Below are 8,388 nucleotides of genomic sequence, written 5' to 3' on the forward strand. Positions count from 1 at the left end.
CATGAAGCCTGCTTAAGATTCTCCCCTCCCCGCCCTTCCTTCCCCCACCTCCATCTCTAAAAGAAAAAACGAAGAAAGAAAATTCTCCTTAAGCTCATAGAAGGACCTGGGGCTCCCTGGGACACTGTACTTGCACCTGTAGCCACCTCTCTACTGCCCAAGCAAACCTGCAGGTTCGGGGCAATAAGTGAAGCTGGTATTTCCCTTTATCAAGAATGCAGGGCTGAGAGAGCCTGGGGCACTCAGCTGCTTAAGAGTCTGCCTTTGGCTCAGATCATGATCCCAGGGTCCGAGTCCCAGTTCAGGCTCCTTGTCAAGGGGGAATCTGCTTCTCCCTCTCCCTCTCCTTCTGCCTGTGCCCCTCCTCCTGCTTATGCTTGTTCTCTCTTGCATGTGCATCCAAAAAGAAATAAAATCTTTAAAAAATAATTAAAAAGTGGGGCGCCTGGGTGGCTCAGTGGGTTAAAGCCTCTGCCTTCGGCTCAGGTCATGATCCCAGGGTCCTGGGATCAAGCCCTGCATTGGGCTCACAGCTCAGCAGGAAGCCTGCTTCCCTTCCTCTCTCTCTGCTTACTTGTGATCTCTGTCTGTTAAATAAATAAATAAAATCTAAAAAAGAACACAGAAAGCTTTAAAAAAATAAAAAACAATTAAAAAGTGGTAATAAATATAATCTAAGAAAAAAAAACCCACCAGGGCTGTGAGTGGGGTCAAAGGGAGACTGGCACCTCCCTCGGTGGCAGAAGAGCAGACTCCTGTGCTCTTACACTCTACCCAACCAACAAGCATCACTTGGGTAGGACTAGTCCCTGGCCAGCCTGATCTAGTTCAAAATGATCCCATCAAACAACCACAAAAAAGGAAAAAGAGACCCAGGATGAACTAAAGCAAAAATGGGAAAAACTGAAGTCATTAACAACTATCCACTACACCAAACTGGTTTGCACCTTTTAAGCTTCCCGTTCACAGCCATCATGCCACACCAGCCATTTGTCACAAGCTCCATTCCTCAGGTCTCTGTGCTAACTGAAACCACTCCCAGCCTTTGTGTACCCATTTATTGGTCTGCCTCCACCCCTAAGGACTAACCCTGTCTTGCCCAGCAGGGCACACCTGCCTGGAATGAACACCCATTTTCTGGCCATCTCCTCGGTGGAGGCATTCTTCCATCTGCAGAAAGGGTCTGTAGGAGCTGGAGGTGGTTCTGTGGTCTCCCCAGCCCCAGGCACCACTCCCAGCATGAGTAAACCCCCCCATCACTGTCACACTGGGGTGAGGTCACTTCTGGGAGTTGCCCCTCATCTGCTCCCCAAGACCAGTGCCCCTTCCTCATTTCTCACCCATGAATGAACCTCACACACGTTAAGATGTGGAGTCCACCAAATATCTCCTAAGAGGTAATGACTCTCTGCAATTCTCATTATCAAGTAACCAGTCCACACAGTCTGAGCACGCTTGGTGCACAAGATCATCAGGGTGACTCCAACAAGCTGAAATAAAGTCAAAACACAGTGGACACACTAGCAAGTATGGCTAACTATAGGTATGTGCTAGGATTTCCAAAGCCTTTTAGAATTTCTAGAACAAATACTTGAAATATCCTATTGTCAACCTGTTCAGTTTTCCTGAATCTTCCTCACCAGAGTTCTCTGGTCAGATTTATGTAACTGGTATCATATGTGATGTCCTCCTTTAAGACTGCATTCTGCAGGGGCGCCTGGGTGGCTCAGTGGGTTGAAGCTTCTGCCTTCAGCTTGGGTCATGATCCGGGGGTCCTGGGATCGAGCCCCGAGTTGGGCTCTCTGCTCAGTGGTGAGCCTGCTTCCCCCACTCCCTCTCTGCCTACTTGTGATCTCTGTCTGTCAAATAAATAAAATCTATTAAAAAAAGAAAAAAGATTGCATTCTGCATATCATAGCTCTTTTCCTTCTACTGCTGAATAACCACCTGCTGTATGGATAGAACACAATTCAGCCACTCTCTACATGGGCACAAGGGCTGTTTCCAAGTTTGGTTATTATAAACAAAGTTTTGTGGTTTTTTTAAGATTTTATTTATTCATTTGACAGAGATCACAAGTAGGCAGAGAGAGAGAGAAGGGGAAGCAGACTCCCCACCCAGTAGAGAGCCTGATGCGGGTCTTGATTCCAGGACCCTGAGATCAGAACTGAGGCAAAGGCAGAGGCTTAACCCACTGAGCCACCCAGGCACCCCATGAACAAAGTTGTTGTAAACATTTTTGTACAAGTCCTTTTCAGACATGGCTAAATACCTAAGAGTAGAATTACCGACTCACAAGGTAGATCGGTACTTAGTTCTGTAAGAAATTGCCAGAACTTTTCCCAGAGTGCCTCTACCATTTTACACTCCACATCCCTATCTGTGCTGCGTGGTCTAGTGGCATCTTATTATAGTGAGCCCCTTTACACTGTAGTGAAGTCCAATTTATCAATAACAGAAACAGGTTGGAAGCTTAAGATACTACACAAAAGGGGCGCCTGGGTGGCTCAGTGGGTTAAAGACTCTGCTTTCAGCTCAGGTCATGATCCCAGGGTCCTGGGATCGAGCCCCATATCGGGCTCTCTGCTCAGCAGGGAGCCTGCTTCCCCCTCTCTCTCTCTGCCTGCCTCTCTGCCTACTTGTGATCTCTCTCTCTGTCAAATAAATAAATAAAATCTTTAAAAAAAAAAAAAGATACTACAGAAAGACTCGCCGTATGACACAGTGGCTTCCCCTGCAAATAATTTACCCGAGAGAAAAGAACACATACGTCCAAACAAAGGCCTGAACGGAAGTGTCCACAGCCCAAATGTGAAACACCCATATGCTCATCAGCAGGAAGGCTACAACACTTGCCTGAGAGCACTTAGCAATATAATGGGACCAGTTAATAGCAGAGATGTGCTGAGCGAATAAACCAAAAACCAGTACCTGCTGTAGGATTCCATGTATTTGAAATTACAGTAAGTGAGGCCAAACACTTGGTCCTGGGACCTGTTCTGCAATCGTAAGTTGTACTATAGTTGTCTTATTAACCTAGCCCCATGTTCTGTTGTTTTGTGTTTCCTTAAGCCCTGTGCATGACTTATCATTAACTTTGTCCCTGTCACTCTAACCCTTGTTTGCAACTGATTATACAAATCTGATAAAAAAAACAGATGATAACATTTTTCTTAAAACTATCTGATGTATACCAGTCCTAGATGGTGCCTCACTGTCTGAAAGAATGTTTACCATCAGTGGTTTCAAAACTGCCCCCTCAGGGTGCCTGGAGGGCTCAGTTAATTAAGCGTCTGCCTTGGGCTCAGGTCATGATCCCAGGATACTGGGATCGAGTCCCACGTCAGGTTCCCTGCTCGGCAGGGAGTCTGCTTCTCCCTCTCACTGTGCCTGCTGTTCTGCCTGCTTGTACTCTCTCACTCTGTCAAATAAATAAATAAAATCTTAAAAAAAAAAAGACTGTCCCCTCAAGTTTCAAGAAACCCATAAAATTCCCTTCACATACTCACATTCCTAACCAGTCATATGTAAACTACCCCTAGATTCAACAAGGCAAAGCAGATTTGGGAATGACCCCTTCCCTTATGATAATAAAGCTTGCTATGCTTCAAAGCCAGAGTTTCAATCATTGGCTCCCTGTGCAGCAGGTGCATGAACCACAGGACAACTCTCCACAGGGAGAACAAGAGAATCGGAGGCACCTGGGACTGAGGCAGGAGGGACTGGTTGGGAAGGAGCTCATGAGAACATCTCTGGTGAGGAAGAAGTTCCAGATCTTAACTGTAGTCGTGGTTCCATGGGTGCTCCCATGTGCTGGAGTTCGTCAAAATGTACATGTAAAGTGGCTGCGTAAGTTATACCCCAACCGAGCTGATCTTAAAAAAGACGTAAATACCGTTTCTTTGTCAAGTAACTCCCCTCCTCTGCAGCAGCACCACCAACCGAGTCACACCTTTGCCGTGTGTGCTATGGTCTTGGAGGCTGTCTGGACCACACCAACAGCTGCTTCCCTCTCTGCAGTTGCCTGCTTTGCTGCTATGTCCTGTACTGAGCAGAACAAAAACTCAGAAAACTACACTCGTTCCCTCATCCACTCAGCTCGTCAGGCAACAAGTGTTTACTGTGTCTGTGAGCTCCGGGCATTGGGTGAACAGAGGCTGGAGTATAGATGAGACACAGCGTACGTGTACACACACACACACACACACAATGGCCTCAGTAACTGGGGCACAGTGTGCCCACAGAGGAGAGACCCATGCCCTCTCCAGGACCAGGAAAGGGTACAGAGAGATGCCATATGAAGTGCAGCTCCCAGTGCGGAGGGAGAACCGAGAGACCACAAAAGGTCACCAGGGAGATGGGAGCCCAGCAATGGGGGGGAGCAATGCAATGAGGGGAGAGCAAAGCAATGACGGGGGGCCCGGTGATGGCGGCGGGGGTGGGGGTTGCGATGTGGGGGAGCCCGGTGATGAGGGAGAGCATGGTGATGGGGGGAGCACAACGACGAGGGAGAGCACAGCAACAGGGTGAAGCCAGGCGATGAGGGGGAGCAAAGCAATGGGTGGGGGGGGAGCCCAGCAATGAGGGAGAGCACAGCGATAGGGAGGAGCAAGTCGATGGTGGGGGTGCGTGCCCCGCAATGAAGGAGAGCACTGCGATAGGCGGGAGCACGGCGATGAGAGGGCACACGGCAATGGGGGGACCACAGCGATAGGGGGGAGCAAGGCGATGGGGGCGCGCACGGCGATGCAGGAGAGCCAGGCGACGGGGGACAGCACGGCGATGGCAAAAGTGAGGAGCCCAGCAGACCTGGGCAGACCTGCATCACTAGGACACCCGTCCCTGCAGGCGAGCTGGGGCTGGAGGTCCTGGCCCGGGCAGCACACGGCCCTCCTTCACGGGTGCACGGACTCTGTCGGAAGCTGTGGCCTCTGACACCTCGCCCCTCTTACAGGGGATACAAAAGAACAGTGTCGTTACTTTGACACCCGTCATATACTGAGCATGTCTTTCTGCCGCGACCCGCCAACTCCAATTAACCCTTCGGAGGCAGTAATGGAGACGAAAAGGTAACAAACCCCGCGCTCACCTGCGACCTCGACCCAGGGCTCACGGGTGACAACAGCTCCCTGGGGGAGGCGGTGAGCAGCAGGCCAAGGGCCGCACGCGGGTTGCACAGGTCCACCGCTTCAGAAGGCAAAGGGTGAAGAAAGGATCCTTTAGAATGCTCGTCTACACTCGCGACTAGAAACCACCACAAAACAGACTGAGGACATATTTCTCTCAACCAAGCGGCTGGTAAGGACTGGTCATAAAATCGAATTCCAAGACCCCCACATGGGACAGGCTCCCAGAGGACCGTGGTGAGGGGGTGTGAGGGGAACGGGACAGGAACGTGATGGCGACATGAGGGGAACATGGGGGAACATGAAGGCCACCTGAGGGGGATGTGAGGGGGAGATAATGGCGACCTGAAGAGAACATGAGGAGGAACGTGAGGGGAACGTGAGGGGGAGGTGATGGCGACGTGAGGGGAACGTGAGAGGGGAACGTAGGGGGAACGTGAGGGGGACGTGGAGGATACGAGAGAGGAACGTGAGGACAATATGAGCTGAACGTGAGGAGAATGTGAGGGGAACGCGGAAAAGAATCTGAGGGGAACGTAAGCAGAATGAGGGGAACGCGGGGGAGAACCTGAGGGGAGAAGGCCGCCCACCCCATTTCTAAACACGCAGACGGCCGCCTCCACCGCGGCCCCCGCCCGTTCCCCGCCCCCCGGGAAAAGCTCAGGCCGCTCTCTGGCGGGGACAGCAGGGGAGGGGAAGGCGCCGGTGGCCACCGCCCGACAGCCAGACGCGCGCCACGTTCGCGGGAAGCGGGAGTCTCCTTCTCGCGAGGTGACAGGGCACGGACGCGTGGGTTTCCCGTCGCCTCCCGATGGCGTCATAGGCCTACGCGGACCCTGAGGCTCAAAGGCGGGGCTGGTCCTGGACGCAGGCTCCTGGCTGGGGCAGCCTCGCTGCACGCACCAATAAATACCTGCGGAAGCGGAACGGGCGACGGAGACTGGCAACGCACGCCAGGGGACCGAGGGCCGGCCTCGGTGGCTGGTCCACAGTCCGCGCATGCGCCGGGCCTGCCGCCACACTGCGCCTGCGCAGCGCCGTCCTCCACGCCTCTCTCCACCCGCACGCTGAGTCGCTCGCGGAACCCCCGCGTGCACCGGGCAACTCAAGTGGAGGGCTCTTGGCCCGCCCAGTTAGGAGGCACACGCTGTACCTGGGTTTCCGCCTACAAAGGGCCCACCCCTCAGCCTTCCCGACCACCATCTTGTTCCGCTGCCGCCGGTGTCTCCGTGCTGGCGCGCGGGCGCGCAGGCTTCGCTCTCCGTCCCCTAACGTCTCTGAGTAGCCCCGCTGTGCGGCTTCGCGGGTGCGCCGGCCTCCCCCCACCCTACGACAGCCGCGGGTGCTGTGCGGCTCCGGCACCACACTCTGCCCTTGCTCACAGCTTCTCCGTCCCAGCCGTCTGTCCGTCCGCCTGCCTTAGGCTCTGCGCATGCACGGACCCGCACCTGAGCGGGGCCATTTCTGCGGCAGCGTGTTGGGTCGCTGCAGAACTGCGCTCCGCTCTGCGGGTGCGCGGCACGTCCAGGTCTGGTGTTTGGGTTTGTGCATCTAAGTGAGGCCGCCACGCGCACGGTGCTTGCAGTTCTGTATTTTTAGCGTAAGGCTTCTCTAACAAGGACGTCACAAGAATTGTGTTTTCCTAAATAAACACACGATTTTTTTTAAAAAAGATCTATTTATTTATTTATTTATTTATTTATTTATTTATTTATTGGAGAAACAGAGAGCATGATGGGGGGGAGCAGAGGGAGCCCAATTTGATTTTACAATCCCTGAGACCATGATCTGAGCTGAAACTTAAGTTAGATGCCTGACTGCACCACCCAGGTGCCCACGCCTAATGTGCTTTTGAACTTGCTTAGGACGGGGCACTCTTTAATGTCCTCGGTACCACTGATCAATCATTTTAGCTCATTTGGGTTCTAAACACCCGAGGCCGAGGAAGGTCCTTGCTGCCTTTTGGGGTCTTGGTATTGTTTGATGGGAAGGTCGTTTATCTGAGGGGGTCTCTCTCGCCAAGAGCTCCTCTTGAACTTTGTGTGGGTATGAGGTCAGGAGGAGTGGGTGGAGACCCATGGGGGCCAGTTCACTGACAGACTCCGCACCAGAAAGGACTGTGGGAAAGTTTCACTTTTAGATGGGGCAACTGGCCCTGGGATGTGACTTGGGGTATCCCAGGCAAGGGGTGCCTGCTTGGCTTCACCACCTTTGCTCCAGCCCCAGCTCTGACACCTTGCCCTCCAAAGGACAGCCTTTCTCTGATGGCCCTCCTGGGTGCATGGTGATTCACAGTCCAGGAAGTGGGTGGTAGAGGTGTGGTCAGAAATGCCAGAACTAACTGCCCAGTGTGCCATACAGAAGGGCCAGTGTCAGGGGGGCGAAGGGAAGATTGCCATGTTAACCTGGACAATAATGGGGAGAGGAGGTGCTGGCCATGGTCAAACAGACTCTGTACAGTCCAAGGTGAGCAGTCAGAGTGATGCCTCCTTTTCCCTCTGTGTGGGAGATAGGCGGGATGGGGCTGCAGGGACCGTCCTGTTCAGAGTTTGCCCACCTTGAGGGTGTCCCAGAGCTACCTCACACCCCACGCCTCCTGAGGTGCCCGCCCACCTCACCGCTAGTGTTTCTTGAGATTTAGGGGCTGTGACTATGGGATGCTTGGGTATTGGAATGGGGGGTGCGGGTGGGAGGTATGTCTTATCCTAATCACTATATATGGCAGGAGTGGTGTACTTGTACAAGACAATGAAAACAAAGATCAGAGAATCACGGCCAGGCCTGCAACCCAGTGTTTGGAATGAGAACAAGCAGTTTAGACCCAGGCTTAAATGTAGGCTGGGAGGGAGGACCTCCATGAGGAAGGCAGGAAACTTGGCACCTCCAGGATGGGGAGGGGTGAGGACAAGTTGGACCTGGCAGATGAAGGGGGCCAGGCAGCCAAAGCCAAGTCCGCACAGGCAGATTTGAGTGTGTCCTGCATTACAGATGAGAGTAGTATTAGACTAACATAGATATATATCAGTCCCAGAACGTCGCCTGGAATTTCTGTTATAATTTGGTTTTAGATTACATTCTTGCTTGCTCTGTCTCTTTCTCTGAAGAGTGCAATACAACATGGCAATTCTGGCTATCTCAGTTCTGGTTCATCAAGATTTTAGTGCACTAAGATTTTATTGGCTAATTAGAATTAATTGTTATTCTGGGATACTTAATAATGCCGTTATGCAATTCTCACTGCTGCCCATGGAGAATGAGATCA

General features: G+C 52.4%; 1 long non-coding RNA gene across 1 annotated transcript; it reads right to left on the minus strand.

The window, feature by feature from the left end:
• Nucleotides 1-5,809: 5,809 nt before the first annotated feature.
• On the minus strand, nt 5,810-6,731 carry LOC309857037. Its single transcript, XR_014307446.1, has 2 exons — nt 6,280-6,731; nt 5,810-6,039 (listed from the first exon to the last, which is right to left on the minus strand). It is a non-coding gene; the product is annotated as an uncharacterized lncRNA (long non-coding RNA).
• Between the last annotated feature and the right edge of the window lie 1,657 nt (nt 6,732-8,388).

The sequence above is a fragment of the Mustela nivalis genome (genome assembly GCF_964662115.1).
Source record: "Mustela nivalis genome assembly, contig: HAP1_SCAFFOLD_259, whole genome shotgun sequence".
NCBI lineage: Eukaryota > Metazoa > Chordata > Mammalia > Carnivora > Mustelidae > Mustela > Mustela nivalis.